The sequence below is a fragment of the Strix aluco genome, chromosome 1 (genome assembly GCF_031877795.1).
Source record: "Strix aluco isolate bStrAlu1 chromosome 1, bStrAlu1.hap1, whole genome shotgun sequence".
Taxonomy (NCBI): domain Eukaryota; kingdom Metazoa; phylum Chordata; class Aves; order Strigiformes; family Strigidae; genus Strix; species Strix aluco.
This window is the reverse complement of record NC_133931.1, coordinates 139,596,955-139,607,976: the sequence shown is the minus strand read 5'-3', so window position 1 is coordinate 139,607,976 and position 11,022 is coordinate 139,596,955.

Sequence of the window (11,022 nt, the reverse complement as noted above, 5' to 3'; positions counted from 1 at the left end):
GCCACAATGGGCATGAGAGGGAAGAACAGAAAACATTGCACACTCAAGTATTCAATCACAAATTGTCATTTGTATTTACAGAATACTTCAAATACAAACACAGCTTAAATAGACCCGAAGGCTATGTCTAAACGGTGCAACTACCATCCATCACAGCTTCCTGATGCTAAAAAGGTCTTCTCCTGGCCCTGTCCAGCTCTGGGTGGCCCTGGCTGCAGGACTGCCCTGGAAGAGCCCTACTTGAGTCCAACCAGGGGAGAGTGAAGCCTTCTCCAGCCCTCAGAAACCCCAATCCCACCACACCTAGCAAAACATGTGGCCCCAGACAACAAGCAGGGAGTTTTGCGGACAGTGGAAATACATGTGGTGCTCATGAATACTGACGGTCCCCCTGGTAAAGTGGAGAGGCTCCCTGCTTTGCTTGTGGCACAGTTCTAGCACAGAGACTGATGGCAATTTCTCTGCAAAGTGTAAAGCTGTTAAGAAAATGTCAGAAAAAGACAGCTCAGTGACCACATTTTTCAATCTTAACTGGCAAGTGAAAAGAAACATTAATTGTCTGTTTATGTCATCGCCTCCCACATCTGACTGATGCAGAATACAGTGTAAGGTGGCATTAAAATGTAAGGTGGGTGTTATAATTTGCCTGAAGTACTTTAGCAGTTTTTAGGGTTTGTTCCAGAAATTATCTAAAGATTGCCATTCTACTGATGTCCTTGTAAGTCACCTACATCCTCTGTCATTCAGTACAGGAGTGTACAGCCCTGTGATTTACACAGTGTTTCCAGCAATGACAGTGCCTTAGCACATGATGTTCACTGTTTTGCATAAAAAGCATATCAGAGGTGGGTAAGTACCAGTCTGGTGCTCTGCAAACCTCAGAGCCAAATCCTGCCCTGGCTTCATCAACGCCTCCCACCTCTACCCTGCTTTCACTGCCTTGGGAGCTGTGCATAGGCAGCGATGCTCAGACTGCATGAGCTGGTGCCTGCCATGCCTTTCCGGAGGTAGATTTCCAGATCCATATTTAAAAACACAGGAACTTGCTTGATACTCTTTAAAAAGGCATGTTTCTGGCCTCCTGGTTTAACCTGAGTAGTCAAAACTCAGCATCTCACTGCTTTTTTTGCAGATGGGTCCTTTGCAGCCTTAAAACAGCTCTTCCAAGGCTCGAGTATGGCCATGCCTTCTCCTGCAACACTGAGATGCTCTGGCTGAGTGCCCAAAACCTGCCAGTGCCATGGTGAGTGCAGGAGAGTACAAAAGAGCAGCTCACAGCAAACTAAATGCAAGAGTGATCTTTTCCCATGTATGAATCACCACTTCTGCCTGCGCTCGCACAAAGGAAACAGCTGCAGCCACAAATCAGGCAACTTAATAGGTCATTGCACTCTCCAAGTATTTCCCTTCGAGCTTTTCTCTAAACAATACAGAAACGTCTGATCACATTCCCTTCATTAAGGGGCATAAACGAAGTGAGTAAATCTGCCAAAATAAGGCATCTGCTCACTGACCAGTGAGGTGTAACATCCAGATCCTGTTAACATCACTTACAGTAATGTCACCACCAAAAATGTTCAGGTTTGTGAACTGACTGTACTTTTTATCCAGACAGGCAGCTGATAATGGGGGGATTTGCAAAAATCCTACTTCATGCAAGCATAAAGCCAATTACATCTAATTATCTCTGTGGCAGTAGATACACCATGGTGTACCCAGAAAGGGGGGGAGTGTTCCCCCTGAGGATCACCTGGTGCTGCCCGGTGCCGCACTGACTGGTAGTGCTGTGCCAGCTGAACCAGCACTGATGGGCTGTGTCTATTATACCCACCCTGAAGTTGTGTAAAATTTACTTTTGGCTCCCTGCTAGGCTGCCTTTCACCATTTCACTGCTGGGGTGGGAGCCGTATTGGCTTTGACAAGCAAACGAGCCACAGGTCTGTGGTCTCTCTTCAAACATTTCCCACCCCAGGAAATGCTCCGTCGCCTCCATGTTTCGCCCTGTTCCTCTGAAATCTCCCTCCTTCAGCAGCCCCTGAGGGGACAGGCCAAGTAGGGACGGAGGGGTGAAAACGAAATTTCCACCCCTCTCCACATGCTCTTCTCTACCCGCTTGTGCCCCTCACACTTGTGCTCAGGACCCTTCAGGGCAGCAGAGCTGTGGCCTCCTCTGAGAAGGGATCAGTTTTAGGGCACTGAGCAGAGCAGGTCCAGCCTTTGGTCAAAGTAGAAAAGGAGTGGACATTGGGCTGTCCCTGGTAAAAATGTAAAAGGAGAAAACATTGATGTGTAAGTGAAATTCAAGTCCATAATTCTTCAGATTGAGAGCCCTAAGAGGTTCTTCCCAAGAAAACCTAAATCCACTACCTGTCGGAGAGGTTTTTTTTAAAATACAAGTACCCTATTATTGAAACCTTTAGGTTGCAGAGAAGATCTCCACAGCATGTGGTGCAGTTTCATACGCATTAGGGTCCAGCAGAATGCTGCATATTTGAGGGCATGTAAAATTATCATAAAGTGGCTTTCATATGCCCTTACACCTGTTTTTCTGGAAGCATCTCTTCATCACAGAAATGATCCCAATGCCATTTATGCTACAGCCTGGTGAAAGGTCAGTTTCATGTTTTATATTCTTCTCCTGAGCTGTACTTTTCAAACCAGCACTTACTAGAGCAGAGATGGGAAGAAAGCAAGGGCCTTTTGCACAGAGCATACACAGTATTAATGAAACTGTTTATCTAGACAGACATAGGAATTTCCACAACAAGATTTACAAACGGTCAGTTGAATTTAGTGCTATGTCAGTAATAGCAGGCTATGCTAGATGGACTAAGAAAGAGGCAGAAAAGCCCTAAGGTGTGCCAGTGTGTTTTCCTCTAGCGATTCACTGAATGATCCCACTGGGAATTCTTTATTTTATTGTACAAAATTATTTTAGTGAGCAAACAGTAACACAAACAAAAAAAAGCAAAACCCCCATTATTTTACAGACCATCTTCTAAGTATAAAAAACAGCCACATGAGATCCACAGAAGAAAGAAATGTTCTTTTCAGAGCACATGTGCTGATTGCCTGAGGTGCTGTAGCTTTTGCTTTTGTGCTTTTCAGTACAGCTTTTCTGGTGACATTTACTTCCACACTGTAGGGGAGGATAGTAAAAAATCCAGGGACCCAAGGTGTGAGAACAGGAGTTAGTATTACCATTACTGAGAAACCATATGGATTCAGCAGTGGTCCTGGTTTGGACAACGGAGGTCCGGGCTTGGCCAGCTGAGCCATTTTGGAGAGGTGAGACCTGTGTACAGTTTCCTCTCAAGTGCTAGCATGGATTTAATACAGAAAAATTTCTGGGGCCCTTTCTTTACAACTGACCAAAACCATACACAGGGAAGAGGGAAGAGGGCAGAAAAGAAACATTTGTCTTCAGGCTTAGCACCCAAAAGTAATGAATCAGCTCCCTTTTCCCTCTTTCCCCATTCACTATATAAAATTAAAACCCAAGGTATTTTAGCAAATAGGCTAGGTCTTTTACAAGCCTCTCCTGCCTAAGCATCTAGGTGCACATTTCAGTTTCTTTCACATGCAGCTAGAAATATGCAGAAATACGTATGTTTCCTTCACATGCAGCTTAAAAAGGAATATGAAATGACTAATTGGCTGGTGATGTTCTTCTATTACCATGATTTTCATAAATCCACATGAATGTAGACACTGATGCTGCCCAGGCATTGGTGGCCCAACCGAAGTACACAGGAGAGGGAAGAATATGGGGGAAAAGGGCAGGGAAGGGGCTGATACCTGTTGCTGTCCTTCAGACCTGCCAGTGGCTCAGTGACCACTTGAGGATGAAATCCCAGTTCACGTTTAGTCTCATGTCATCTTTGATATTTGCTGACTCCCTTTCAGTGAAATGTCCTCTCTTTGAGTTTACACAGTCAAAAAGACATGCACTCCCTGAAAATCACAGGACATAATAGTTTCTTAGAATAATTTTTTACCTCTCTGTGAGGTCCAGCAGGGTTTTGCTCACCAGGTTTCCATGGCCAGCACAGCTGTTGGTCAGAGATGGGCTGTGTGTTGTATAAAAGCTCGGAGGACCATTGCCAGTCCCTGCCACAGTCTTCACTCTAAATTGCAAAGAGCTGCTAGCAACTTGCATTAATCAGTTATCTGTATACCTTTCCAGGACCAGCTGCCTGAAATTTGTAATTCCCACAGGAAGACTAAGCCAAAATCTTGCTAAGACAGTAAGACAGCCACCCTATGTTGACCCGGTACAAGGAGCTGATTCTCTGGTATGTCTGGCAACTGTCACAACTCAGCATGCACCTTAGTGAAAAGGGGCAAACACAGGTCCCTAATTGCTGCTTGATACAGCACACAGATGTCCATTCACCCAATATCTATGGTAAAATCCTCTACAACCACATTTTTAAAAATATCCTGTCAATTCATTCATTTCTGGTATTTCCAAATGACAATTTTTCTATCTGATTTAGCTTTGCCTCACATTATCTGATTAGATCAATTAATGAGAATTGTCATTACACTGCAAGTTTGATAGGGAGAGGTCTGAGCGTGGCTCTCAAAGGAGAGGCACAATTGGAGGGGAGGTCACAGTACCAGGAAAAAGCTCACTCTATTGCATTGAACATGGAGTAAGATACTTCAAGTGTAAAGAACATAGCTTTAGCATAGAAACCTGTGTGGTTGGCAAAAATCACATGATCAACCCTTCTTACTTCTAAGTAACATTAAAAGAGGTAAAAAAGTGCAATAGAAATACACATTTTCTGTATAAAAACCGCTTTGTTAGCAACTGTGTGACAATGAATGGGGAAGGCAGAGCGCTGGGTAAATGCAATGCCTGTAAGCCAGCCTCATTTGGATAATAGCTATCCAGCTGGTGAAGAAACGAGGAACATCAATCTAAGGTACCTTAACTACATTTTAAAGGAGAAATATACCTGTAGACTCTCAGGTACACTTCAAGAGGAAGGGCTAGTATTTTTGCACATTTGGTTGTCCTGCTGTAGGGTAGCAGAGGTTTTTCTGTGTGACTTGGCCTGGGGACAGGCAATGACCCTTTGAAGAGCTTTGAAGTTTGAGGTAGGTTGCCTATCAAATGATATAAAGGAGGAAAAGAATGTTAACAGTCTAAGGAGAGCAGGAGGGCAACATGGAGAGAAGCAACATTAACTGAGTGCCCGGAGTAACACCTGGTCAGGGAGAAACACACTTAAGAAAATTTAAATATAGCAACACATTGTCTCAGACCATTTCCTTGACAGAACATAAGGCTGAACCTCTTTTTTGTTGCAGATGAATTTCAGGGTTGTTTTTGTTGGCTTTTTTTTTTTTTTAAAGAAGTTGGTAAATGAGAAATGATAAATGAAATGAAAAATTCTTCCCACTAAATGCAGCTCATCATTAATACCCAGGTCTGACTCACGGTACAGGAAATATATTTTAGTCCTCACAGGCTATTGTGATAGTCACCACGAGCACTGAAGCACGGACACTCTGACGTGTGCCAAGCTGCGGCGGGCTCGGGTACCACCATTCGCCTGTGTAAAATGTAAAATGTACTGCTGGCTAAGACAGATAAGACAGCCAATTTAAGATGCATTTTTAAGCAGTTCTAAATGCATTTCATCTTTTAAAAGCAGATTTAAGTTAAGTCCCTGGTGCAGCAATGCAAAGCTTCAAGTCAAAAGTCAGTAATTTTCTGCCATTTCTGATTGCTGATTTGAAAGCAGCAAACAACTGAGGTCAAAGTTAAAATGTTTCAAATACGAATGCATTAAAAGCAAGTTAATGTTTCTGATTGATCCAATTATTTGACTCTTCCTGCTTAGGAAAAGATGGCCATACCAAAAACTATCCAAGTCTCTGGACTATCAATATTCAATTAATAAAGTTTATTTCCTGGTTTAGATGACTTAATTAGAATCCACCTTCAAGTTTTATAAGGCAGTGAAACAAGTACTGGAGCAATTGTTTTAAAAAAATAAAAATCTGTGTCGTTTCTGATGGAACACGATTTGTAAAGGGATATGTGGAAAGACAGTATTTCCAGCTGACTTCAGTGGGGAAAATAGCTGAATCACAGTAATCATCAGAAACATGGTAGAGTGAACGAATGGATAAATTCAAGAAAAATCATCCCTGGCTATGAGAATAGTTTGCATCATAAGTGCAGAATAACACCAAATTGCAGTCCTTCTTTTCTTCCATATAAAAGAAAGTGAACCAAAACCAGAAACTAAAAAGGTGTTATTTAAAGGGAAAGAATCTTAAAAATGGGACACAAGAACTTGTGGAAAGACAAATATGAAAGATTTCTTAAAGAGCCAGTCACCTACCTACCACAGTCTCCTAAGCCCTCATTTTTAATTGATACAAACTTATTTCTTTGACAAAGAGCATTTCATACTCTTGTACCTCTGGGAGAGGCTGCTGATTTACAGCCTACCAGGAAAGTCGCTGTGGGCAGGCTGTTATAGCCATGTTCAGTATTAGTCACTGTCAGCTGCAACTGCAAGGACATCTCATGGCTCTCCTGCTCCCATCAAACCCACCTTTTTGAAGGCAGGATGCCTCCAGCCACAGTTCCAAAGGTACTTAGACACCTTGAGACTCATACCTGGAAGGCAGAGATGTTGACGGCATCAGCAGCCCACGGCCTGGGACCCTCTATTCAGTGCATGGGAAAATGAGATTAACAAAGAAGTCTGAAATCTGAGCTGACCACCAGACTCTGTGTGAGAGTCCGTAACATGGATCCTAAATCCACAAAGCTTATTGTGAATTTAGCTGCAATCATATGGCTCGAGGTGGTCTGTGGGATTTTCCCATGTATTTAAGCAGTCATGAATCATTAGGAATTAGGCAACATGTTTTAAAAAATCCCACTAGTCCTCCATCTGCATGTCTGGGCACATAAGTGCTTTTGACTGTCTGGTCCAGGTTCTCTTGTGGAAGCCCATGGTAATTCAGGAGTTTTGCTGTTCTCGTCCTCATTGTCTGACCTGGCTGCTGGCCCCATACAGGGCTCCAGACAGACACGGCACCTGCGGTCCCTGCTCTTCCCCCATCACCCAAAGAGCCCTTGTGAAGAGCATTTCATGTGAACAGCAGAGCATCTAACAAAAGAAGAAATAAGTCTGCCATCACACAGTACAGACTAACCTGTCTAAAATGCAGGTCCAACCCTGCCTTAAACCAAACTCTAAAAATGGCCCTAGACCTAAACAACCAGCAAAAATAATCTCAGGATATGCTAAAACCAATCATGTACAAGTTACGTCCAGCCAGTTTCTCCAATTCAGAGCATACCCAGTTACCACCACAGCCCAGTAGTGGTACTCTCTGAAATCAGCACTGATAGCCTGGCCCCAGTCTGAGGTTGAAGTGAGTGGTGGGCTCACCCTGTACCTTCAGGACTGCATTGGCCTAGAGTAAGTTTAAAATCTTGAATTTAGTTGGAGTTTAGTGGGAGTTCATAGTCTGCAGCAAGTGCAAGACTGGAGCTGGATGTCCAGCACAGGCAGGTGGAACCTGCTTGTAGGTCCAGGTTAAATATAGCTTGGAAGGTCTCTGGTCCTGGCAAAGACTTGGTCATTAGAGAAAGTAAATAACTTGAATGAGGAAGAGATTAGCAAGCACACATATTAACTGGAAACAAGATAACATTGTACTACCTGTTTCATAGCACATTCTTAATTGCTGTAATCAAAGACTATAAGGACAAGACTGCAGGTGCAGTAGGATCACAATAACCTACCTACCATATTTATTTATGAGCCTGAGTTTCCTCCCACTTTCTTTCTTTGCATGTGGATGGAATATCTCTAGTCTAGGCTTATTTTTTTATTATGGTCCTAGAGACTGGAGCACAATGAGCCCCATATCTGCAGTCTCCAGGTGCTGCTGTAAGACAGATAAATAAATGACTGATAACAGTACAGCCAAATATATAAAATACACTGGCCTGATATGAACACCTGCATTAGTGAGGCAATTTCCGCTCAGTGGCAGTTTCCGCTCAGTAGCAATTTTTCACTCAGGGTATTAACCCACCAAAACAAAGTGAGAGATTTTTCTAAGTTTTCATTACTGTGTGTGTTAAATTACTCTTTGATAATTTTTAACAGGAAACCATTATTAAATATTAAACTTAAACAGCCAGATCTGACATAATTTCAAATCATGATGTGATAATCCAGAATTTGTGAATTATTGACTGGAAGCCAGACACTGATTTATAACTCTGGGGCTCTTGGGAAGTATCCCAGGCTCATAAGATGTCCCTAAGTGATAGATTTTGCATTTAGCTTTCTGACTTCACTGAAATCCATATGGAAACTCTTTTTCTTTTTCCAAATCCACCTATTTGGTTCACACACAAGACATCTCAGCTTCTGTATAGCTGCCATAGCTTTGGTTTGCTTTTGAGATCTATCTGGTTTAGACAGCAGGATGGAGATTGATATAAACTGCTTGCTTTTTGCCAAATATATCTCCTTTAAGGGCAACACTTTCAAACCATGAAAGGTGTTTCTCAGAGCTGTGTATCTACAAATGGGGGCAGTCCCAGGAGAAGCTCTACCTTTTCTTATTCATAGACACACACCATGCAGATCTCGACAGATTTGTACTCTTTGACCAAAAAAAAAAAACCAAACCACCTGTAAAATTAGTTTTGGATTTAATTTTAGACAGTACTCATTTAAATACCTTGCTGAATATCACTAGAATACTATCATTATCCAGCAACAGTTATTTTAAGTTTGTGAAAGAGTTGTTTTGCAGAGTGGGAAGGAAGACAATGGCATCTTTTCTTCTCAGTTACCATTTAGGGAAGAATATTCTGAACTGAACCTTGAAAGTAATCAAAACCTGTAATGCTTTTGATTTCAAAAGAAAACACAAATTAATGAAAGAAAAGATGTTCTAGGAAATATTTCCTAATAAGATTTTTTCCTAACACTTGAAAAAAAAAACCCTTTCTGAAAGGAATTTATCCTTACTAGGATTTTTTGTGGTGTTTTTTTAACCCAAAGGCGTTTGGGGGGAAAAGGGAGGGGGTGCTATAAAACATCTGTACAAAGGAAAATGAAGAGCACCCACACTTGGCTGGGAAATGTAAAGGAGGCGTCATCTTTTGCATTACAAAGCCACGGCTGCTCCTTCCTGGTATTCTGCTGTTTCTCATCTTCTGATCTCAGCTTTTCACAGGAAAATTTCATAAGACAAATAGTGACTTTGTCACAACAAATTCTAGCCTATCTTCTGCTGAATTTTGTTTTAAAATGTTTGTTGACTTCTAGTGGCTAATGGTCATCAAGGTGATAACACAAGGGTGGGAAGGGGAAAAAAGATCCTTTGTTGGATTTACTTTGGCACTCCTGAAGGTCATGTGGCCATGCAAGAGCAGGTGAAGTCCCATGGGAAACACAGAACAAAGGTCAGTTCAGCTTAAAAATCCCCCTCTCACACGTGCTGGGTGCTGCACCTCACCCTAAGCACCAGGATGAGGGGCCAGCAGAACATGGAAAGGTGGCACAAACCACCACGGAAAACATTTGATGCTGCAGCTGAAACTTGGCATTTATTTGCCAGCTACCAGGTAAATCCCACCTCATCCCAACACAATGCAATGGTTTGGGGCAGTGCTGCCCACCCTGAGGCACCATCAGGGAGTGCTGGGGCTCTGCAGTGGGTCCCCTGTTGCCCTCCTCATCCCTGTGCTGAAGAGCAGCTGCCTGCCTGGGGCAACCAGTGCTGCTACATCCAGGGTCTGCTTTGGGGCCAGGACATCTATCAAGATCTCTCCTACCTTGGCTGCCACCATAATGTCACTAGCACAGCTCTCCACCTCCCAAATCTGCTGTGCCCATGTTCTCTACAGCTTTACGCCACCAGCACCTCCCTGCTTCTCTGTGTCTTCCAGCAGGTGATGGTGATGGCTGCAGTGGAGATATCTTCTCCATGATCAGTCATGATCCCCCGTGTTTGGGATGGTCTGGCAGACCAAAGCTGCCCTACCTGCAGAAGGCTGTCCATGCCCTCTTCATGCCACCAGGAGTGGGGTTTCCACCTCTCAGAAGACAAGTGAGGAAAACGCAGGTGGCTCTTTCTGCTTCATCAGGGAAGGGGGACAGCAGCTGGCCAGCGGGAGGGCAGGGGGGCACCCACACCATCCCAGTTTGGTCCAATACCAGTCACAGGGGCAACATTTCACTCCATGGCTATGAAGAAGGGAAATACCCATCAGAGAAGGACTAGGGAATTTGTGTCTTCTGGCACAGAAGACTTTCAGAGCTGAAAGCATTGCAATGAGCTAGGTTTCTAGGCAAGGAGAGAGAAAAGGAGAGAATTTTCTCTCCTAGAAGATACATGGTCATAATGGAGATATATATTACAGAAATTGCCAAAGCTAAAGGTGGACTGTCTTTTAAATGTTTTACATCTATCTATATACATTCCTTATGATTGCAAACCCACAATAAATAAAGGAGAAAATACTATCGCCTACTTTGATGGTTTTCACTTCTTGTTGTTTTTCCTGGCCTTCCTCAGATTCTGACATAAATTTCAGCCTTTGTTTTAGAAACAAGGTTCTGTTTCTCATGGTTAGAGAGAAAAAGATGAAAAGGTTAACCCTAAAGTCAAAATGCAGAAGCCATGCCAAACAAATCCAGCATTTATCTTCATTTCACAGCTCATTTTTTAAGTCTATCCTGCAATTTGGAGAGCTGTTCCAATATTTTCATTGTCCTGGCCTGTCAAGAGTGGTATATGAAGTACACAAGGAAGGTAAGTGCTAAGCACACTGGACTTCTATGGCAATGAGAACACAGGAAGGTTTTAGAAAGAAAATCATAGCACAGTCTGGATAGATAAATATTGTGTGAGTGCTTTGTCTTGTTTCTGTCTTTGACAGCTCATGAGGTAATAAACCTGGCATTTTTTAGATTTTTCTAACTTTTCTATACAGATGGGTGTTCTTGAAGTTCA